Source organism: Schistocerca nitens, chromosome 9 (genome assembly GCF_023898315.1).
Source record: "Schistocerca nitens isolate TAMUIC-IGC-003100 chromosome 9, iqSchNite1.1, whole genome shotgun sequence".
NCBI lineage: Eukaryota > Metazoa > Arthropoda > Insecta > Orthoptera > Acrididae > Schistocerca > Schistocerca nitens.
In genome coordinates this window covers 147,354,178-147,371,468 of record NC_064622.1, presented here as the reverse complement: position 1 = coordinate 147,371,468, position 17,291 = coordinate 147,354,178, and the positions used below count along the sequence as shown (strand labels likewise).

Sequence of the window (17,291 nt, the reverse complement as noted above, 5' to 3'; positions counted from 1 at the left end):
CTGATTCAGCGTCAACAGCAACCCCTGTAAGTCGTGAAACGACGACGTCGTGTGAAGAATGCGAGAAACACTTCCTAAGACGCAGACTTTCTTACGATTTTGCAGTAACTACATTCCTTGATCGCAACGTTAATGTCCTTTGGGGCCACGCGTGCAACTTTCGCGATATAAAAATCGCACCTCCCCGGCGGGGAATCGAACCCCGGTCTCCCGCGTGACAGGCGGGGATACTAACCACTATACTACCGAGGAACACGCGATCGGTCACTATAATGCACGCACACTTATGTTTCTCAAGCAGGTGATACATCTCAACTCTCGCGTCCCGATGCTTTCAGAGTCAGCTGCTACGAAATAAAAGTATGCCCCAGGTGAGGCTCGAACTCACAACCCCGGCATTGCTCACGGCTACTGCCTTATAAGTACCGTGCGCTAACCAATTGCGCCACTGGGGCTACAGCAGAGAGCTTTCAGTTAGCGATACTCACTTTGCTGCCAACCTGTTGTGGCTGCACACCCGTCATAAGATCGTCACCTGCGGCCATACTGCGAATTTAGCACCTGTCTACGACTGCCTCATTCGATTCTTGCTTCATATGCTACACTTACAAGCATATCAACCGCTTGTCCTCGCCGAAAAAAATGCAGAAAAACGCGCGCCTTGCCTTCTGCTACCTGTCCAACAGCGAGGGCAGATGTGTGGCAAGCTCTAAGCCGTGCAGGCGTACCGTGGCCGAGCAGCTGGAGGAGAGATGCCTTCCTTGGCAGCTCCCTGCAGAGTGCGCAAGACCAGAGTGGGCGCGCCGCCGTTGTCAGTGGACGACATGCAGTTGCCGAGCCACGGAGAACACGTTGCTTTGCGATGTGCACCCGCCTCGTGGTAGAAAACGCAAACAGTGGCCCTGTGGCGCAACGGATAACGCGTCTGACTACGGATCAGAAGATTCCAGGTGCGAATCCTGGCAGGGTCGGCATTTTGTTAGTTGCGGGCGCGTAGCTAGGCAGTGGATTCGAATGTCTCCACCTTCGTGGAGTGCAATGTTAATCCTGAGCATCTCGCAGCTGCATCTCGAGACGATTGCGGTAAATATCGCTTCGTGCAAGCGTCAGCGTAGCGTCAGTCGAGCAAAGTCGAGACAAGTCAAGCTGAGAGATGTTACGCACTTAATTAAACGGTAGGCGCGGGAAACCGACGCAGACAACGCTTTCCAAGTGTCCCATGTCACGCACCGAAGAGCGCGGACGGCTCCACGCAGCAGAGTGGCGCAGTGGAAGCGTGCTGGGCCCATAACCCAGAGGTCCGTGGATCGAAACCACGCTCTGCTAAATTTAGACAAGTCAAGCTGAGAGATGTTACGCACTTAATTAAACGGTAGGCGCGGGAAACCGACGCAGACAACGCTTTCCAAGTGTCCCATGTCACGCACCGAAGAGCGCGGACGGCTCCACGCAGCAGAGTGGCGCAGTGGAAGCGTGCTGGGCCCATAACCCAGAGGTCCGTGGATCGAAACCACGCTCTGCTAAAATTATTCTTTTTCTTGGGTGCCTCGAGCTCGATCATTAAGCCTGGGGTGAGCTGATTCAGCGTCAACAGCAACCCCTGTAAGTCGTGAAACGACGACGTCGTGTGAAGAATGCGAGAAACACTTCCTAAGACGCAGACTTTCTTACGATTTTGCAGTAACTACATTCCTTGATCGCAACGTTAATGTCCTTTGGGGCCACGCGTGCAACTTTCGCGATATAAAAATCGCACCTCCCCGGCGGGGAATCGAACCCCGGTCTCCCGCGTGACAGGCGGGGATACTAACCACTATACTACCGAGGAACACGCGATCGGTCACTATAATGCACGCACACTTATGTTTCTCAAGCAGGTGATACATCTCAACTCTCGCGTCCCGATGCTTTCAGAGTCAGCTGCTACGAAATAAAAGTATGCCCCAGGTGAGGCTCGAACTCACAACCCCGGCATTGCTCACGGCTACTGCCTTATAAGTACCGTGCGCTAACCAATTGCGCCACTGGGGCTACAGCAGAGAGCTTTCAGTTAGCGATACTCACTTTGCTGCCAACCTGTTGTGGCTGCACACCCGTCATAAGATCGTCACCTGCGGCCATACTGCGAATTTAGCACCTGTCTACGACTGCCTCATTCGATTCTTGCTTCATATGCTACACTTACAAGCATATCAACCGCTTGTCCTCGCCGAAAAAAATGCAGAAAAACGCGCGCCTTGCCTTCTGCTACCTGTCCAACAGCGAGGGCAGATGTGTGGCAAGCTCTAAGCCGTGCAGGCGTACCGTGGCCGAGCAGCTGGAGGAGAGATGCCTTCCTTGGCAGCTCCCTGCAGAGTGCGCAAGACCAGAGTGGGCGCGCCGCCGTTGTCAGTGGACGACATGCAGTTGCCGAGCCACGGAGAACACGTTGCTTTGCGATGTGCACCCGCCTCGTGGTAGAAAACGCAAACAGTGGCCCTGTGGCGCAACGGATAACGCGTCTGACTACGGATCAGAAGATTCCAGGTGCGAATCCTGGCAGGGTCGGCATTTTGTTAGTTGCGGGCGCGTAGCTAGGCAGTGGATTCGAATGTCTCCACCTTCGTGGAGTGCAATGTTAATCCTGAGCATCTCGCAGCTGCATCTCGAGACGATTGCGGTAAATATCGCTTCGTGCAAGCGTCAGCGTAGCGTCAGTCGAGCAAAGTCGAGACAAGTCAAGCTGAGAGATGTTACGCACTTAATTAAACGGTAGGCGCGGGAAACCGACGCAGACAACGCTTTCCAAGTGTCCCATGTCACGCACCGAAGAGCGCGGACGGCTCCACGCAGCAGAGTGGCGCAGTGGAAGCGTGCTGGGCCCATAACCCAGAGGTCCGTGGATCGAAACCACGCTCTGCTAAAATTATTCTTTTTCTTGGGTGCCTCGAGCTCGATCATTAAGCCTGGGGTGAGCTGATTCAGCGTCAACAGCAACCCCTGTAAGTCGTGAAACGACGACGTCGTGTGAAGAATGCGAGAAACACTTCCTAAGACGCAGACTTTCTTACGATTTTGCAGTAACTACATTCCTTGATCGCAACGTTAATGTCCTTTGGGGCCACGCGTGCAACTTTCGCGATATAAAAATCGCAACTCCCCGGCGGGGAATCGAACCCCGGTCTCCCGCGTGACAGGCGGGGATACTAACCACTATACTACCGAGGAACACGCGATCGGTGACTATAATGCACGCACACTTATCTTTCTCAAGCAGGTGATACATCTCAACTCTCGCGTCCCGATGCTTTCAGAGTCAGCTGCTACGAAATAAAAGTATGCCCCAGGTGAGGCTCGAACTCACAACCCCGGCATTGCTCACGGCTACTGCCTTATAAGTACCGTGCGCTAACCAATTGCGCCACTGGGGCTACAGCAGAGAGCTTTCAGTTAGCGATACTCACTTTGCTGCCAACCTGTTGTGGCTGCACACCCGTCATAAGATCGTCACCTGCGGCCATACTGCGAATTTAGCACCTGTCTACGACTGCCTCATTCGATTCTTGCTTCATATGCTACACTTACAAGCATATCAACCGCTTGTCCTCGCCGAAAAAAATGCAGAAAAACGCGCGCCTTGCCTTCTGCTACCTGTCCAACAGCGAGGGCAGATGTGTGGCAAGCTCTAAGCCGTGCAGGCGCACCGTGGCCGAGCAGCTGGAGGAGAGATGCCTTCCTTGGCAGCTCCCTGCAGAGTGCGCAAGACCAGAGTGGCCGCGCCGCCGTTGTCAGTGGACGACATGCAGTTGCCGAGCCACGGAGAACACGTTGCTTTGCGATGTGCACCCGCCTCGTGGTAAAAAACGCAAACAGTGGCCCTGTGGCGCAACGGATAACGCGTCTGACTACGGATCAGAAGATTCCAGGTTCGAATCCTGGCAGGGTCGGCATTTTGTTAGTTGCGGGCGCGTAGCTAGGCAGTGGATTCGAATGTCTCCACCTTCGTGGAGTGCAATGTTAATCCTGAGCATCTCGCAGCTGCATCTCGAGACGATTGCGGTAAATATCGCTTCGTGCAAGCGTCAGCGTAGCGTCAGTCGAGCAAAGTCGAGACAAGTCAAGCTGAGAGATGTTACGCACTTAATTAAACGGTAGGCGCGGGAAACCGACGCAGACAACGCTTTCCAAGTGTCCCATGTCACGCACCGAAGAGCGCGGACGGCTCCACGCAGCAGAGTGGCGCAGTGGAAGCGTGCTGGGCCCATAACCCAGAGGTCCGTGGATCGAAACCACGCTCTGCTAAAATTATTCTTTTTCTTGGGTGCCTCGAGCTCGATCATTAAGCCTGGGGTGAGCTGATTCAGCGTCAACAGCAACCCCTGTAAGTCGTGAAACGACGACGTCGTGTGAAGAATGCGAGAAACACTTCCTAAGACGCAGACTTTCTTACGATTTTGCAGTAACTACATTCCTTGATCGCAACGTTAATGTCCTTTGGGGCCACGCGTGCAACTTTCGCGATATAAAAATCGCACCTCCCCGGCGGGGAATCGAACCCCGGTCTCCCGCGTGACAGGCGGGGATACTAACCACTATACTACCGAGGAACACGCGATCGGTGACTATAATGCACGCACACTTATCTTTCTCAAGCAGGTGATACATCTCAACTCTCGCGTCCCGATGCTTTCACAGTCAGCTGCTACGAAATAAAAGTATGCCCCAGGTGAGGCTCGAACTCACAACCCCGGCATTGCTCACGGCTACTGCCTTATAAGTACCGTGCGCTAACCAATTGCGCCACTGGGGCTACAGCAGAGAGCTTTCAGTTAGCGATACTCACTTTGCTGCCAACCTGTTGTGGCTGCACACCCGTCATAAGATCGTCACCTGCGGCCATACTGCGAATTTAGCACCTGTCTACGACTGCCTCATTCGATTCTTGCTTCATATGCTACACTTACAAGCATATCAACCGCTTGTCCTCGCCGAAAAAAATGCAGAAAAACGCGCGCCTTGCCTTCTGCTACCTGTCCAACAGCGAGGGCAGATGTGTGGCAAGCTCTAAGCCGTGCAGGCGCACCGTGGCCGAGCAGCTGGAGGAGAGATGCCTTCCTTGGCAGCTCCCTGCAGAGTGCGCAAGACCAGAGTGGCCGCGCCGCCGTTGTCAGTGGACGACATGCAGTTGCCGAGCCACGGAGAACACGTTGCTTTGCGATGTGCACCCGCCTCGTGGTAAAAAACGCAAACAGTGGCCCTGTGGCGCAACGGATAACGCGTCTGACTACGGATCAGAAGATTCCAGGTTCGAATCCTGGCAGGGTCGGCATTTTGTTAGTTGCGGGCGCGTAGCTAGGCAGTGGATTCGAATGTCTCCACCTTCGTGGAGTGCAATGTTAATCCTGAGCATCTCGCAGCTGCATCTCGAGACGATTGCGGTAAATATCGCTTCGTGCAAGCGTCAGCGTAGCGTCAGTCGAGCAAAGTCGAGACAAGTCAAGCTGAGAGATGTTACGCACTTAATTAAACGGTAGGCGCGGGAAACCGACGCAGACAACGCTTTCCAAGTGTCCCATGTCACGCACCGAAGAGCGCGGACGGCTCCACGCAGCAGAGTGGCGCAGTGGAAGCGTGCTGGGCCCATAACCCAGAGGTCCGTGGATCGAAACCACGCTCTGCTAAAATTATTCTTTTTCTTGGGTGCCTCGAGCTCGATCATTAAGCCTGGGGTGAGCTGATTCAGCGTCAACAGCAACCCCTGTAAGTCGTGAAACGACGACGTCGTGTGAAGAATGCGAGAAACACTTCCTAAGACGCAGACTTTCTTACGATTTTGCAGTAACTACATTCCTTGATCGCAACGTTAATGTCCTTTGGGGCCACGCGTGCAACTTTCGCGATATAAAAATCGCACCTCCCCGGCGGGGAATCGAACCCCGGTCTCCCGCGTGACAGGCGGGGATACTAACCACTATACTACCGAGGAACACGCGATCGGTGACTCTAATGCACGCACACTTATCTTTCTCAAGCAGGTGATACATCTCAACTCTCGCGTCCCGATGCTTTCACAGTCAGCTGCTACGAAATAAAAGTATGCCCCAGGTGAGGCTCGAACTCACAACCCCGGCATTGCTCACGGCTACTGCCTTATAAGTACCGTGCGCTAACCAATTGCGCCACTGGGGCTACAGCAGAGAGCTTTCAGTTAGCGATACTCACTTTGCTGCCAACCTGTTGTGGCTGCACACCCGTCATAAGATCGTCACCTGCGGCCATACTGCGAATTTAGCACCTGTCTACGACTGCCTCATTCGATTCTTGCTTCATATGCTACACTTACAAGCATATCAACCGCTTGTCCTCGCCGAAAAAAATGCAGAAAAACGCGCGCCTTGCCTTCTGCTACCTGTCCAACAGCGAGGGCAGATGTGTGGCAAGCTCTAAGCCGTGCAGGCGCACCGTGGCCGAGCAGCTGGAGGAGAGATGCCTTCCTTGGCAGCTCCCTGCAGAGTGCGCAAGACCAGAGTGGCCGCGCCGCCGTTGTCAGTGGACGACATGCAGTTGCCGAGCCACGGAGAACACGTTGCTTTGCGATGTGCACCCGCCTCGTGGTAAAAAACGCAAACAGTGGCCCTGTGGCGCAACGGATAACGCGTCTGACTACGGATCAGAAGATTCCAGGTTCGAATCCTGGCAGGGTCGGCATTTTGTTAGTTGCGGGCGCGTAGCTAGGCAGTGGATTCGAATGTCTCCACCTTCGTGGAGTGCAATGTTAATCCTGAGCATCTCGCAGCTGCATCTCGAGACGATTGCGGTAAATATCGCTTCGTGCAAGCGTCAGCGTAGCGTCAGTCGAGCAAAGTCGAGACAAGTCAAGCTGAGAGATGTTACGCACTTAATTAAACGGTAGGCGCGGGAAACCGACGCAGACAACGCTTTCCAAGTGTCCCATGTCACGCACCGAAGAGCGCGGACGGCTCCACGCAGCAGAGTGGCGCAGTGGAAGCGTGCTGGGCCCATAACCCAGAGGTCCGTGGATCGAAACCACGCTCTGCTAAAATTATTCTTTTTCTTGGGTGCCTCGAGCTCGATCATTAAGCCTGGGGTGAGCTGATTCAGCGTCAACAGCAACCCCTGTAAGTCGTGAAACGACGACGTCGTGTGAAGAATGCGAGAAACACTTCCTAAGACGCAGACTTTCTTACGATTTTGCAGTAACTACATTCCTTGATCGCAACGTTAATGTCCTTTGGGGCCACGCGTGCAACTTTCGCGATATAAAAATCGCACCTCCCCGGCGGGGAATCGAACCCCGGTCTCCCGCGTGACAGGCGGGGATACTAACCACTATACTACCGAGGAACACGCGATCGGTCACTATAATGCACGCACACTTATGTTTCTCAAGCAGGTGATACATCTCAACTCTCGCGTCCCGATGCTTTCAGAGTCAGCTGCTACGAAATAAAAGTATGCCCCAGGTGAGGCTCGAACTCACAACCCCGGCATTGCTCACGGCTACTGCCTTATAAGTACCGTGCGCTAACCAATTGCGCCACTGGGGCTACAGCAGAGAGCTTTCAGTTAGCGATACTCACTTTGCTGCCAACCTGTTGTGGCTGCACACCCGTCATAAGATCGTCACCTGCGGCCATACTGCGAATTTAGCACCTGTCTACGACTGCCTCATTCGATTCTTGCTTCATATGCTACACTTACAAGCATATCAACCGCTTGTCCTCGCCGAAAAAAATGCAGAAAAACGCGCGCCTTGCCTTCTGCTACCTGTCCAACAGCGAGGGCAGATGTGTGGCAAGCTCTAAGCCGTGCAGGCGTACCGTGGCCGAGCAGCTGGAGGAGAGATGCCTTCCTTGGCAGCTCCCTGCAGAGTGCGCAAGACCAGAGTGGGCGCGCCGCCGTTGTCAGTGGACGACATGCAGTTGCCGAGCCACGGAGAACACGTTGCTTTGCGATGTGCACCCGCCTCGTGGTAGAAAACGCAAACAGTGGCCCTGTGGCGCAACGGATAACGCGTCTGACTACGGATCAGAAGATTCCAGGTGCGAATCCTGGCAGGGTCGGCATTTTGTTAGTTGCGGGCGCGTAGCTAGGCAGTGGATTCGAATGTCTCCACCTTCGTGGAGTGCAATGTTAATCCTGAGCATCTCGCAGCTGCATCTCGAGACGATTGCGGTAAATATCGCTTCGTGCAAGCGTCAGCGTAGCGTCAGTCGAGCAAAGTCGAGACAAGTCAAGCTGAGAGATGTTACGCACTTAATTAAACGGTAGGCGCGGGAAACCGACGCAGACAACGCTTTCCAAGTGTCCCATGTCACGCACCGAAGAGCGCGGACGGCTCCACGCAGCAGAGTGGCGCAGTGGAAGCGTGCTGGGCCCATAACCCAGAGGTCCGTGGATCGAAACCACGCTCTGCTAAATTTAGACAAGTCAAGCTGAGAGATGTTACGCACTTAATTAAACGGTAGGCGCGGGAAACCGACGCAGACAACGCTTTCCAAGTGTCCCATGTCACGCACCGAAGAGCGCGGACGGCTCCACGCAGCAGAGTGGCGCAGTGGAAGCGTGCTGGGCCCATAACCCAGAGGTCCGTGGATCGAAACCACGCTCTGCTAAAATTATTCTTTTTCTTGGGTGCCTCGAGCTCGATCATTAAGCCTGGGGTGAGCTGATTCAGCGTCAACAGCAACCCCTGTAAGTCGTGAAACGACGACGTCGTGTGAAGAATGCGAGAAACACTTCCTAAGACGCAGACTTTCTTACGATTTTGCAGTAACTACATTCCTTGATCGCAACGTTAATGTCCTTTGGGGCCACGCGTGCAACTTTCGCGATATAAAAATCGCACCTCCCCGGCGGGGAATCGAACCCCGGTCTCCCGCGTGACAGGCGGGGATACTAACCACTATACTACCGAGGAACACGCGATCGGTCACTATAATGCACGCACACTTATGTTTCTCAAGCAGGTGATACATCTCAACTCTCGCGTCCCGATGCTTTCAGAGTCAGCTGCTACGAAATAAAAGTATGCCCCAGGTGAGGCTCGAACTCACAACCCCGGCATTGCTCACGGCTACTGCCTTATAAGTACCGTGCGCTAACCAATTGCGCCACTGGGGCTACAGCAGAGAGCTTTCAGTTAGCGATACTCACTTTGCTGCCAACCTGTTGTGGCTGCACACCCGTCATAAGATCGTCACCTGCGGCCATACTGCGAATTTAGCACCTGTCTACGACTGCCTCATTCGATTCTTGCTTCATATGCTACACTTACAAGCATATCAACCGCTTGTCCTCGCCGAAAAAAATGCAGAAAAACGCGCGCCTTGCCTTCTGCTACCTGTCCAACAGCGAGGGCAGATGTGTGGCAAGCTCTAAGCCGTGCAGGCGTACCGTGGCCGAGCAGCTGGAGGAGAGATGCCTTCCTTGGCAGCTCCCTGCAGAGTGCGCAAGACCAGAGTGGGCGCGCCGCCGTTGTCAGTGGACGACATGCAGTTGCCGAGCCACGGAGAACACGTTGCTTTGCGATGTGCACCCGCCTCGTGGTAGAAAACGCAAACAGTGGCCCTGTGGCGCAACGGATAACGCGTCTGACTACGGATCAGAAGATTCCAGGTGCGAATCCTGGCAGGGTCGGCATTTTGTTAGTTGCGGGCGCGTAGCTAGGCAGTGGATTCGAATGTCTCCACCTTCGTGGAGTGCAATGTTAATCCTGAGCATCTCGCAGCTGCATCTCGAGACGATTGCGGTAAATATCGCTTCGTGCAAGCGTCAGCGTAGCGTCAGTCGAGCAAAGTCGAGACAAGTCAAGCTGAGAGATGTTACGCACTTAATTAAACGGTAGGCGCGGGAAACCGACGCAGACAACGCTTTCCAAGTGTCCCATGTCACGCACCGAAGAGCGCGGACGGCTCCACGCAGCAGAGTGGCGCAGTGGAAGCGTGCTGGGCCCATAACCCAGAGGTCCGTGGATCGAAACCACGCTCTGCTAAAATTATTCTTTTTCTTGGGTGCCTCGAGCTCGATCATTAAGCCTGGGGTGAGCTGATTCAGCGTCAACAGCAACCCCTGTAAGTCGTGAAACGACGACGTCGTGTGAAGAATGCGAGAAACACTTCCTAAGACGCAGACTTTCTTACGATTTTGCAGTAACTACATTCCTTGATCGCAACGTTAATGTCCTTTGGGGCCACGCGTGCAACTTTCGCGATATAAAAATCGCAACTCCCCGGCGGGGAATCGAACCCCGGTCTCCCGCGTGACAGGCGGGGATACTAACCACTATACTACCGAGGAACACGCGATCGGTGACTATAATGCACGCACACTTATCTTTCTCAAGCAGGTGATACATCTCAACTCTCGCGTCCCGATGCTTTCAGAGTCAGCTGCTACGAAATAAAAGTATGCCCCAGGTGAGGCTCGAACTCACAACCCCGGCATTGCTCACGGCTACTGCCTTATAAGTACCGTGCGCTAACCAATTGCGCCACTGGGGCTACAGCAGAGAGCTTTCAGTTAGCGATACTCACTTTGCTGCCAACCTGTTGTGGCTGCACACCCGTCATAAGATCGTCACCTGCGGCCATACTGCGAATTTAGCACCTGTCTACGACTGCCTCATTCGATTCTTGCTTCATATGCTACACTTACAAGCATATCAACCGCTTGTCCTCGCCGAAAAAAATGCAGAAAAACGCGCGCCTTGCCTTCTGCTACCTGTCCAACAGCGAGGGCAGATGTGTGGCAAGCTCTAAGCCGTGCAGGCGCACCGTGGCCGAGCAGCTGGAGGAGAGATGCCTTCCTTGGCAGCTCCCTGCAGAGTGCGCAAGACCAGAGTGGCCGCGCCGCCGTTGTCAGTGGACGACATGCAGTTGCCGAGCCACGGAGAACACGTTGCTTTGCGATGTGCACCCGCCTCGTGGTAAAAAACGCAAACAGTGGCCCTGTGGCGCAACGGATAACGCGTCTGACTACGGATCAGAAGATTCCAGGTTCGAATCCTGGCAGGGTCGGCATTTTGTTAGTTGCGGGCGCGTAGCTAGGCAGTGGATTCGAATGTCTCCACCTTCGTGGAGTGCAATGTTAATCCTGAGCATCTCGCAGCTGCATCTCGAGACGATTGCGGTAAATATCGCTTCGTGCAAGCGTCAGCGTAGCGTCAGTCGAGCAAAGTCGAGACAAGTCAAGCTGAGAGATGTTACGCACTTAATTAAACGGTAGGCGCGGGAAACCGACGCAGACAACGCTTTCCAAGTGTCCCATGTCACGCACCGAAGAGCGCGGACGGCTCCACGCAGCAGAGTGGCGCAGTGGAAGCGTGCTGGGCCCATAACCCAGAGGTCCGTGGATCGAAACCACGCTCTGCTAAAATTATTCTTTTTCTTGGGTGCCTCGAGCTCGATCATTAAGCCTGGGGTGAGCTGATTCAGCGTCAACAGCAACCCCTGTAAGTCGTGAAACGACGACGTCGTGTGAAGAATGCGAGAAACACTTCCTAAGACGCAGACTTTCTTACGATTTTGCAGTAACTACATTCCTTGATCGCAACGTTAATGTCCTTTGGGGCCACGCGTGCAACTTTCGCGATATAAAAATCGCACCTCCCCGGCGGGGAATCGAACCCCGGTCTCCCGCGTGACAGGCGGGGATACTAACCACTATACTACCGAGGAACACGCGATCGGTGACTATAATGCACGCACACTTATCTTTCTCAAGCAGGTGATACATCTCAACTCTCGCGTCCCGATGCTTTCACAGTCAGCTGCTACGAAATAAAAGTATGCCCCAGGTGAGGCTCGAACTCACAACCCCGGCATTGCTCACGGCTACTGCCTTATAAGTACCGTGCGCTAACCAATTGCGCCACTGGGGCTACAGCAGAGAGCTTTCAGTTAGCGATACTCACTTTGCTGCCAACCTGTTGTGGCTGCACACCCGTCATAAGATCGTCACCTGCGGCCATACTGCGAATTTAGCACCTGTCTACGACTGCCTCATTCGATTCTTGCTTCATATGCTACACTTACAAGCATATCAACCGCTTGTCCTCGCCGAAAAAAATGCAGAAAAACGCGCGCCTTGCCTTCTGCTACCTGTCCAACAGCGAGGGCAGATGTGTGGCAAGCTCTAAGCCGTGCAGGCGCACCGTGGCCGAGCAGCTGGAGGAGAGATGCCTTCCTTGGCAGCTCCCTGCAGAGTGCGCAAGACCAGAGTGGCCGCGCCGCCGTTGTCAGTGGACGACATGCAGTTGCCGAGCCACGGAGAACACGTTGCTTTGCGATGTGCACCCGCCTCGTGGTAAAAAACGCAAACAGTGGCCCTGTGGCGCAACGGATAACGCGTCTGACTACGGATCAGAAGATTCCAGGTTCGAATCCTGGCAGGGTCGGCATTTTGTTAGTTGCGGGCGCGTAGCTAGGCAGTGGATTCGAATGTCTCCACCTTCGTGGAGTGCAATGGTAATCCTGAGCATCTCGCAGCTGCATCTCGAGACGATTGCGGTAAATATCGCTTCGTGCAAGCGTCAGCGTAGCGTCAGTCGAGCAAAGTCGAGACAAGTCAAGCTGAGAGATGTTACGCACTTAATTAAACGGTAGGCGCGGGAAACCGACGCAGACAACGCTTTCCAAGTGTCCCATGTCACGCACCGAAGAGCGCGGACGGCTCCACGCAGCAGAGTGGCGCAGTGGAAGCGTGCTGGGCCCATAACCCAGAGGTCCGTGGATCGAAACCACGCTCTGCTAAAATTATTCTTTTTCTTGGGTGCCTCGAGCTCGATCATTAAGCCTGGGGTGAGCTGATTCAGCGTCAACAGCAACCCCTGTAAGTCGTGAAACGACGACGTCGTGTGAAGAATGCGAGAAACACTTCCTAAGACGCAGACTTTCTTACGATTTTGCAGTAACTACATTCCTTGATCGCAACGTTAATGTCCTTTGGGGCCACGCGTGCAACTTTCGCGATATAAAAATCGCAACTCCCCGGCGGGGAATCGAACCCCGGTCTCCCGCGTGACAGGCGGGGATACTAACCACTATACTACCGAGGAACACGCGATCGGTAACTATAATGCACGCACACTTATGTTTCTCAAGCAGGTGATACATCTCAACTCTCGCGTCCCGATGCTTTCAGAGTCAGCTGCTACGAAATAAAAGTATGCCCCAGGTGAGGCTCGAACTCACAACCCCGGCATTGCTCACGGCTACTGCCTTATAAGTACCGTGCGCTAACCAATTGCGCCACTGGGGCTACAGCAGAGAGCTTTCAGTTAGCGATACTCACTTTGCTGCCAACCTGTTGTGGCTGCACACCCGTCATAAGATCGTCACCTGCGGCCATACTGCGAATTTAGCACCTGTCTACGACTGCCTCATTCGATTCTTGCTTCATATGCTACACTTACAAGCATATCAACCGCTTGTCCTCGCCGAAAAAAATGCAGAAAAACGCGCGCCTTGCCTTCTGCTACCTGTCCAACAGCGAGGGCAGATGTGTGGCAAGCTCTAAGCCGTGCAGGCGCACCGTGGCCGAGCAGCTGGAGGAGAGATGCCTTCCTTGGCAGCTCCCTGCAGAGTGCGCAAGACCAGAGTGGCCGCGCCGCCGTTGTCAGTGGACGACATGCAGTTGCCGAGCCACGGAGAACACGTTGCTTTGCGATGTGCACCCGCCTCGTGGTAAAAAACGCAAACAGTGGCCCTGTGGCGCAACGGATAACGCGTCTGACTACGGATCAGAAGATTCCAGGTTCGAATCCTGGCAGGGTCGGCATTTTGTTAGTTGCGGGCGCGTAGCTAGGCAGTGGATTCGAATGTCTCCACCTTCGTGGAGTGCAATGTTAATCCTGAGCATCTCGCAGCTGCATCTCGAGACGATTGCGGTAAATATCGCTTCGTGCAAGCGTCAGCGTAGCGTCAGTCGAGCAAAGTCGAGACAAGTCAAGCTGAGAGATGTTACGCACTTAATTAAACGGTAGGCGCGGGAAACCGACGCAGACAACGCTTTCCAAGTGTCCCATGTCACGCACCGAAGAGCGCGGACGGCTCCACGCAGCAGAGTGGCGCAGTGGAAGCGTGCTGGGCCCATAACCCAGAGGTCCGTGGATCGAAACCACGCTCTGCTAAAATTATTCTTTTTCTTGGGTGCCTCGAGCTCGATCATTAAGCCTGGGGTGAGCTGATTCAGCGTCAACAGCAACCCCTGTAAGTCGTGAAACGACGACGTCGTGTGAAGAATGCGAGAAACACTTCCTAAGACGCAGACTTTCTTACGATTTTGCAGTAACTACATTCCTTGATCGCAACGTTAATGTCCTTTGGGGCCACGCGTGCAACTTTCGCGATATAAAAATCGCACCTCCCCGGCGGGGAATCGAACCCCGGTCTCCCGCGTGACAGGCGGGGATACTAACCACTATACTACCGAGGAACACGCGATCGGTGACTATAATGCACGCACACTTATCTTTCTCAAGCAGGTGATACATCTCAACTCTCGCGTCCCGATGCTTTCACAGTCAGCCGCTACGAAATAAAAGTATGCCCCAGGTGAGGCTCGAACTCACAACCCCGGCATTGCTCACGGCTACTGCCTTATAAGTACCGTGCGCTAACCAATTGCGCCACTGGGGCTACAGCAGAGAGCTTTCAGTTAGCGATACTCACTTTGCTGCCAACCTGTTGTGGCTGCACACCCGTCATAAGATCGTCACCTGCGGCCATACTGCGAATTTAGCACCTGTCTACGACTGCCTCATTCGATTCTTGCTTCATATGCTACACTTACAAGCATATCAACCGCTTGTCCTCGCCGAAAAAAATGCAGAAAAACGCGCGCCTTGCCTTCTGCTACCTGTCCAACAGCGAGGGCAGATGTGTGGCAAGCTCTAAGCCGTGCAGGCGCACCGTGGCCGAGCAGCTGGAGGAGAGATGCCTTCCTTGGCAGCTCCCTGCAGAGTGCGCAAGACCAGAGTGGCCGCGCCGCCGTTGTCAGTGGACGACATGCAGTTGCCGAGCCACGGAGAACACGTTGCTTTGCGATGTGCACCCGCCTCGTGGTAAAAAACGCAAACAGTGGCCCTGTGGCGCAACGGATAACGCGTCTGACTACGGATCAGAAGATTCCAGGTTCGAATCCTGGCAGGGTCGGCATTTTGTTAGTTGCGGGCGCGTAGCTAGGCAGTGGATTCGAATGTCTCCACCTTCGTGGAGTGCAATGTTAATCCTGAGCATCTCGCAGCTGCATCTCGAGACGATTGCGGTAAATATCGCTTCGTGCAAGCGTCAGCGTAGCGTCAGTCGAGCAAAGTCGAGACAAGTCAAGCTGAGAGATGTTACGCACTTAATTAAACGGTAGGCGCGGGAAACCGACGCAGACAACGCTTTCCAAGTGTCCCATGTCACGCACCGAAGAGCGCGGACGGCTCCACGCAGCAGAGTGGCGCAGTGGAAGCGTGCTGGGCCCATAACCCAGAGGTCCGTGGATCGAAACCACGCTCTGCTAAAATTATTCTTTTTCTTGGGTGCCTCGAGCTCGATCATTAAGCCTGGGGTGAGCTGATTCAGCGTCAACAGCAACCCCTGTAAGTCGTGAAACGACGACGTCGTGTGAAGAATGCGAGAAACACTTCCTAAGACGCAGACTTTCTTACGATTTTGCAGTAACTACATTCCTTGATCGCAACGTTAATGTCCTTTGGGGCCACGCGTGCAACTTTCGCGATATAAAAATCGCAACTCCCCGGCGGGGAATCGAACCCCGGTCTCCCGCGTGACAGGCGGGGATACTAACCACTATACTACCGAGGAACACGCGATCGGTAACTATAATGCACGCACACTTATGTTTCTCAAGCAGGTGATACATCTCAACTCTCGCGTCCCGATGCTTTCAGAGTCAGCTGCTACGAAATAAAAGTATGCCCCAGGTGAGGCTCGAACTCACAACCCCGGCATTGCTCACGGCTACTGCCTTATAAGTACCGTGCGCTAACCAATTGCGCCACTGGGGCTACAGCAGAGAGCTTTCAGTTAGCGATACTCACTTTGCTGCCAACCTGTTGTGGCTGCACACCCGTCATAAGATCGTCACCTGCGGCCATACTGCGAATTTAGCACCTGTCTACGACTGCCTCATTCGATTCTTGCTTCATATGCTACACTTACAAGCATATCAACCGCTTGTCCTCGCCGAAAAAAATGCAGAAAAACGCGCGCCTTGCCTTCTGCTACCTGTCCAACAGCGAGGGCAGATGTGTGGCAAGCTCTAAGCCGTGCAGGCGCACCGTGGCCGAGCAGCTGGAGGAGAGATGCCTTCCTTGGCAGCTCCCTGCAGAGTGCGCAAGACCAGAGTGGCCGCGCCGCCGTTGTCAGTGGACGACATGCAGTTGCCGAGCCACGGAGAACACGTTGCTTTGCGATGTGCACCCGCCTCGTGGTAAAAAACGCAAACAGTGGCCCTGTGGCGCAACGGATAACGCGTCTGACTACGGATCAGAAGATTCCAGGTTCGAATCCTGGCAGGGTCGGCATTTTGTTAGTTGCGGGCGCGTAGCTAGGCAGTGGATTCGAATGTCTCCACCTTCGTGGAGTGCAATGTTAATCCTGAGCATCTCGCAGCTGCATCTCGAGACGATTGCGGTAAATATCGCTTCGTGCAAGCGTCAGCGTAGCGTCAGTCGAGCAAAGTCGAGACAAGTCAAGCTGAGAGATGTTACGCACTTAATTAAACGGTAGGCGCGGGAAACCGACGCAGACAACGCTTTCCAAGTGTCCCATGTCACGCACCGAAGAGCGCGGACGGCTCCACGCAGCAGAGTGGCGCAGTGGAAGCGTGCTGGGCCCATAACCCAGAGGTCCGTGGATCGAAACCACGCTCTGCTAAAATTATTCTTTTTCTTGGGTGCCTCGAGCTCGATCATTAAGCCTGGGGTGAGCTGATTCAGCGTCAACAGCAACCCCTGTAAGTCGTGAAACGACGACGTCGTGTGAAGAATGCGAGAAACACTTCCTAAGACGCAGACTTTCTTACGATTTTGCAGTAACTACATTCCTTGATCGCAACGTTAATGTCCTTTGGGGCCACGCGTGCAACTTTCGCGATATAAAAATCGCACCTCCCCGGCGGGGAATCGAACCCCGGTCTCCCGCGTGACAGGCGGGGATACTAACCACTATACTACCGAGGAACACGCGATCGGTGACTATAATGCACGCACACTTATCTTTCTCAAGCAGGTGATACATCTCAACTCTCGCGTCCCGATGCTTTCACAGTCAGCCGCT

The 17,291-nt window shown here is 54.0% G+C and overlaps 51 non-coding genes across 51 annotated transcripts; 26 read left to right on the top strand and 25 right to left on the bottom strand.

The window, feature by feature from the left end:
• Window positions 1-180: 180 nt before the first annotated feature.
• On the bottom strand, window positions 181-252 carry Trnad-guc (transfer RNA aspartic acid (anticodon GUC)). The gene has a single exon. It is a non-coding gene; the product is annotated as a tRNA-Asp (tRNA).
• A 111-nt stretch (window positions 253-363) lies between these two features.
• Window positions 364-455, bottom strand: Trnai-uau (transfer RNA isoleucine (anticodon UAU)). Its single transcript is given in 2 exon segments — window positions 364-399; window positions 418-455. It is a non-coding gene; the product is annotated as a tRNA-Ile (tRNA).
• A 443-nt stretch (window positions 456-898) lies between these two features.
• Trnar-acg (transfer RNA arginine (anticodon ACG)) lies at window positions 899-971 on the top strand. The gene has a single exon. It is a non-coding gene; the product is annotated as a tRNA-Arg (tRNA).
• Window positions 972-1,254: 283 nt separating this feature from the next.
• On the top strand, window positions 1,255-1,326 carry Trnam-cau (transfer RNA methionine (anticodon CAU)). Its single transcript has one exon. It is a non-coding gene; the product is annotated as a tRNA-Met (tRNA).
• A 125-nt stretch (window positions 1,327-1,451) lies between these two features.
• Trnam-cau (transfer RNA methionine (anticodon CAU)) lies at window positions 1,452-1,523 on the top strand. The gene has a single exon. It is a non-coding gene; the product is annotated as a tRNA-Met (tRNA).
• A 233-nt stretch (window positions 1,524-1,756) lies between these two features.
• Trnad-guc (transfer RNA aspartic acid (anticodon GUC)) lies at window positions 1,757-1,828 on the bottom strand. Its single transcript has one exon. It is a non-coding gene; the product is annotated as a tRNA-Asp (tRNA).
• A 111-nt stretch (window positions 1,829-1,939) lies between these two features.
• Trnai-uau (transfer RNA isoleucine (anticodon UAU)) lies at window positions 1,940-2,031 on the bottom strand. Its single transcript is given in 2 exon segments — window positions 1,940-1,975; window positions 1,994-2,031. It is a non-coding gene; the product is annotated as a tRNA-Ile (tRNA).
• A 443-nt stretch (window positions 2,032-2,474) lies between these two features.
• Window positions 2,475-2,547, top strand: Trnar-acg (transfer RNA arginine (anticodon ACG)). Its single transcript has one exon. It is a non-coding gene; the product is annotated as a tRNA-Arg (tRNA).
• Window positions 2,548-2,830: 283 nt separating this feature from the next.
• On the top strand, window positions 2,831-2,902 carry Trnam-cau (transfer RNA methionine (anticodon CAU)). Its single transcript has one exon. It is a non-coding gene; the product is annotated as a tRNA-Met (tRNA).
• Window positions 2,903-3,135: 233 nt separating this feature from the next.
• Window positions 3,136-3,207, bottom strand: Trnad-guc (transfer RNA aspartic acid (anticodon GUC)). The gene has a single exon. It is a non-coding gene; the product is annotated as a tRNA-Asp (tRNA).
• A 111-nt stretch (window positions 3,208-3,318) lies between these two features.
• Trnai-uau (transfer RNA isoleucine (anticodon UAU)) lies at window positions 3,319-3,410 on the bottom strand. The gene is given in 2 exon segments: window positions 3,319-3,354; window positions 3,373-3,410. It is a non-coding gene; the product is annotated as a tRNA-Ile (tRNA).
• Window positions 3,411-3,853: 443 nt separating this feature from the next.
• Window positions 3,854-3,926, top strand: Trnar-acg (transfer RNA arginine (anticodon ACG)). Its single transcript has one exon. It is a non-coding gene; the product is annotated as a tRNA-Arg (tRNA).
• Window positions 3,927-4,209: 283 nt separating this feature from the next.
• Window positions 4,210-4,281, top strand: Trnam-cau (transfer RNA methionine (anticodon CAU)). The gene has a single exon. It is a non-coding gene; the product is annotated as a tRNA-Met (tRNA).
• Window positions 4,282-4,514: 233 nt separating this feature from the next.
• On the bottom strand, window positions 4,515-4,586 carry Trnad-guc (transfer RNA aspartic acid (anticodon GUC)). Its single transcript has one exon. It is a non-coding gene; the product is annotated as a tRNA-Asp (tRNA).
• Window positions 4,587-4,697: 111 nt separating this feature from the next.
• Trnai-uau (transfer RNA isoleucine (anticodon UAU)) lies at window positions 4,698-4,789 on the bottom strand. Its single transcript is given in 2 exon segments — window positions 4,698-4,733; window positions 4,752-4,789. It is a non-coding gene; the product is annotated as a tRNA-Ile (tRNA).
• A 443-nt stretch (window positions 4,790-5,232) lies between these two features.
• Trnar-acg (transfer RNA arginine (anticodon ACG)) lies at window positions 5,233-5,305 on the top strand. The gene has a single exon. It is a non-coding gene; the product is annotated as a tRNA-Arg (tRNA).
• A 283-nt stretch (window positions 5,306-5,588) lies between these two features.
• On the top strand, window positions 5,589-5,660 carry Trnam-cau (transfer RNA methionine (anticodon CAU)). The gene has a single exon. It is a non-coding gene; the product is annotated as a tRNA-Met (tRNA).
• A 233-nt stretch (window positions 5,661-5,893) lies between these two features.
• On the bottom strand, window positions 5,894-5,965 carry Trnad-guc (transfer RNA aspartic acid (anticodon GUC)). The gene has a single exon. It is a non-coding gene; the product is annotated as a tRNA-Asp (tRNA).
• A 111-nt stretch (window positions 5,966-6,076) lies between these two features.
• Window positions 6,077-6,168, bottom strand: Trnai-uau (transfer RNA isoleucine (anticodon UAU)). Its single transcript is given in 2 exon segments — window positions 6,077-6,112; window positions 6,131-6,168. It is a non-coding gene; the product is annotated as a tRNA-Ile (tRNA).
• A 443-nt stretch (window positions 6,169-6,611) lies between these two features.
• Trnar-acg (transfer RNA arginine (anticodon ACG)) lies at window positions 6,612-6,684 on the top strand. Its single transcript has one exon. It is a non-coding gene; the product is annotated as a tRNA-Arg (tRNA).
• A 283-nt stretch (window positions 6,685-6,967) lies between these two features.
• Window positions 6,968-7,039, top strand: Trnam-cau (transfer RNA methionine (anticodon CAU)). Its single transcript has one exon. It is a non-coding gene; the product is annotated as a tRNA-Met (tRNA).
• A 233-nt stretch (window positions 7,040-7,272) lies between these two features.
• Trnad-guc (transfer RNA aspartic acid (anticodon GUC)) lies at window positions 7,273-7,344 on the bottom strand. The gene has a single exon. It is a non-coding gene; the product is annotated as a tRNA-Asp (tRNA).
• A 111-nt stretch (window positions 7,345-7,455) lies between these two features.
• On the bottom strand, window positions 7,456-7,547 carry Trnai-uau (transfer RNA isoleucine (anticodon UAU)). Its single transcript is given in 2 exon segments — window positions 7,456-7,491; window positions 7,510-7,547. It is a non-coding gene; the product is annotated as a tRNA-Ile (tRNA).
• Window positions 7,548-7,990: 443 nt separating this feature from the next.
• On the top strand, window positions 7,991-8,063 carry Trnar-acg (transfer RNA arginine (anticodon ACG)). The gene has a single exon. It is a non-coding gene; the product is annotated as a tRNA-Arg (tRNA).
• Window positions 8,064-8,346: 283 nt separating this feature from the next.
• Trnam-cau (transfer RNA methionine (anticodon CAU)) lies at window positions 8,347-8,418 on the top strand. The gene has a single exon. It is a non-coding gene; the product is annotated as a tRNA-Met (tRNA).
• Window positions 8,419-8,543: 125 nt separating this feature from the next.
• On the top strand, window positions 8,544-8,615 carry Trnam-cau (transfer RNA methionine (anticodon CAU)). The gene has a single exon. It is a non-coding gene; the product is annotated as a tRNA-Met (tRNA).
• A 233-nt stretch (window positions 8,616-8,848) lies between these two features.
• On the bottom strand, window positions 8,849-8,920 carry Trnad-guc (transfer RNA aspartic acid (anticodon GUC)). Its single transcript has one exon. It is a non-coding gene; the product is annotated as a tRNA-Asp (tRNA).
• Window positions 8,921-9,031: 111 nt separating this feature from the next.
• Window positions 9,032-9,123, bottom strand: Trnai-uau (transfer RNA isoleucine (anticodon UAU)). Its single transcript is given in 2 exon segments — window positions 9,032-9,067; window positions 9,086-9,123. It is a non-coding gene; the product is annotated as a tRNA-Ile (tRNA).
• A 443-nt stretch (window positions 9,124-9,566) lies between these two features.
• On the top strand, window positions 9,567-9,639 carry Trnar-acg (transfer RNA arginine (anticodon ACG)). The gene has a single exon. It is a non-coding gene; the product is annotated as a tRNA-Arg (tRNA).
• Window positions 9,640-9,922: 283 nt separating this feature from the next.
• Window positions 9,923-9,994, top strand: Trnam-cau (transfer RNA methionine (anticodon CAU)). The gene has a single exon. It is a non-coding gene; the product is annotated as a tRNA-Met (tRNA).
• A 233-nt stretch (window positions 9,995-10,227) lies between these two features.
• Window positions 10,228-10,299, bottom strand: Trnad-guc (transfer RNA aspartic acid (anticodon GUC)). The gene has a single exon. It is a non-coding gene; the product is annotated as a tRNA-Asp (tRNA).
• A 111-nt stretch (window positions 10,300-10,410) lies between these two features.
• On the bottom strand, window positions 10,411-10,502 carry Trnai-uau (transfer RNA isoleucine (anticodon UAU)). The gene is given in 2 exon segments: window positions 10,411-10,446; window positions 10,465-10,502. It is a non-coding gene; the product is annotated as a tRNA-Ile (tRNA).
• Window positions 10,503-10,945: 443 nt separating this feature from the next.
• Window positions 10,946-11,018, top strand: Trnar-acg (transfer RNA arginine (anticodon ACG)). The gene has a single exon. It is a non-coding gene; the product is annotated as a tRNA-Arg (tRNA).
• A 283-nt stretch (window positions 11,019-11,301) lies between these two features.
• On the top strand, window positions 11,302-11,373 carry Trnam-cau (transfer RNA methionine (anticodon CAU)). The gene has a single exon. It is a non-coding gene; the product is annotated as a tRNA-Met (tRNA).
• A 233-nt stretch (window positions 11,374-11,606) lies between these two features.
• On the bottom strand, window positions 11,607-11,678 carry Trnad-guc (transfer RNA aspartic acid (anticodon GUC)). Its single transcript has one exon. It is a non-coding gene; the product is annotated as a tRNA-Asp (tRNA).
• A 111-nt stretch (window positions 11,679-11,789) lies between these two features.
• Window positions 11,790-11,881, bottom strand: Trnai-uau (transfer RNA isoleucine (anticodon UAU)). Its single transcript is given in 2 exon segments — window positions 11,790-11,825; window positions 11,844-11,881. It is a non-coding gene; the product is annotated as a tRNA-Ile (tRNA).
• A 443-nt stretch (window positions 11,882-12,324) lies between these two features.
• Trnar-acg (transfer RNA arginine (anticodon ACG)) lies at window positions 12,325-12,397 on the top strand. The gene has a single exon. It is a non-coding gene; the product is annotated as a tRNA-Arg (tRNA).
• A 283-nt stretch (window positions 12,398-12,680) lies between these two features.
• Window positions 12,681-12,752, top strand: Trnam-cau (transfer RNA methionine (anticodon CAU)). The gene has a single exon. It is a non-coding gene; the product is annotated as a tRNA-Met (tRNA).
• A 233-nt stretch (window positions 12,753-12,985) lies between these two features.
• On the bottom strand, window positions 12,986-13,057 carry Trnad-guc (transfer RNA aspartic acid (anticodon GUC)). Its single transcript has one exon. It is a non-coding gene; the product is annotated as a tRNA-Asp (tRNA).
• Window positions 13,058-13,168: 111 nt separating this feature from the next.
• Trnai-uau (transfer RNA isoleucine (anticodon UAU)) lies at window positions 13,169-13,260 on the bottom strand. Its single transcript is given in 2 exon segments — window positions 13,169-13,204; window positions 13,223-13,260. It is a non-coding gene; the product is annotated as a tRNA-Ile (tRNA).
• A 443-nt stretch (window positions 13,261-13,703) lies between these two features.
• Trnar-acg (transfer RNA arginine (anticodon ACG)) lies at window positions 13,704-13,776 on the top strand. Its single transcript has one exon. It is a non-coding gene; the product is annotated as a tRNA-Arg (tRNA).
• Window positions 13,777-14,059: 283 nt separating this feature from the next.
• Trnam-cau (transfer RNA methionine (anticodon CAU)) lies at window positions 14,060-14,131 on the top strand. Its single transcript has one exon. It is a non-coding gene; the product is annotated as a tRNA-Met (tRNA).
• Window positions 14,132-14,364: 233 nt separating this feature from the next.
• On the bottom strand, window positions 14,365-14,436 carry Trnad-guc (transfer RNA aspartic acid (anticodon GUC)). The gene has a single exon. It is a non-coding gene; the product is annotated as a tRNA-Asp (tRNA).
• A 111-nt stretch (window positions 14,437-14,547) lies between these two features.
• Window positions 14,548-14,639, bottom strand: Trnai-uau (transfer RNA isoleucine (anticodon UAU)). Its single transcript is given in 2 exon segments — window positions 14,548-14,583; window positions 14,602-14,639. It is a non-coding gene; the product is annotated as a tRNA-Ile (tRNA).
• Window positions 14,640-15,082: 443 nt separating this feature from the next.
• On the top strand, window positions 15,083-15,155 carry Trnar-acg (transfer RNA arginine (anticodon ACG)). The gene has a single exon. It is a non-coding gene; the product is annotated as a tRNA-Arg (tRNA).
• A 283-nt stretch (window positions 15,156-15,438) lies between these two features.
• Window positions 15,439-15,510, top strand: Trnam-cau (transfer RNA methionine (anticodon CAU)). Its single transcript has one exon. It is a non-coding gene; the product is annotated as a tRNA-Met (tRNA).
• Window positions 15,511-15,743: 233 nt separating this feature from the next.
• On the bottom strand, window positions 15,744-15,815 carry Trnad-guc (transfer RNA aspartic acid (anticodon GUC)). The gene has a single exon. It is a non-coding gene; the product is annotated as a tRNA-Asp (tRNA).
• A 111-nt stretch (window positions 15,816-15,926) lies between these two features.
• Window positions 15,927-16,018, bottom strand: Trnai-uau (transfer RNA isoleucine (anticodon UAU)). Its single transcript is given in 2 exon segments — window positions 15,927-15,962; window positions 15,981-16,018. It is a non-coding gene; the product is annotated as a tRNA-Ile (tRNA).
• Window positions 16,019-16,461: 443 nt separating this feature from the next.
• Window positions 16,462-16,534, top strand: Trnar-acg (transfer RNA arginine (anticodon ACG)). Its single transcript has one exon. It is a non-coding gene; the product is annotated as a tRNA-Arg (tRNA).
• Window positions 16,535-16,817: 283 nt separating this feature from the next.
• On the top strand, window positions 16,818-16,889 carry Trnam-cau (transfer RNA methionine (anticodon CAU)). The gene has a single exon. It is a non-coding gene; the product is annotated as a tRNA-Met (tRNA).
• A 233-nt stretch (window positions 16,890-17,122) lies between these two features.
• Window positions 17,123-17,194, bottom strand: Trnad-guc (transfer RNA aspartic acid (anticodon GUC)). Its single transcript has one exon. It is a non-coding gene; the product is annotated as a tRNA-Asp (tRNA).
• Between the last annotated feature and the right edge of the window lie 97 nt (window positions 17,195-17,291).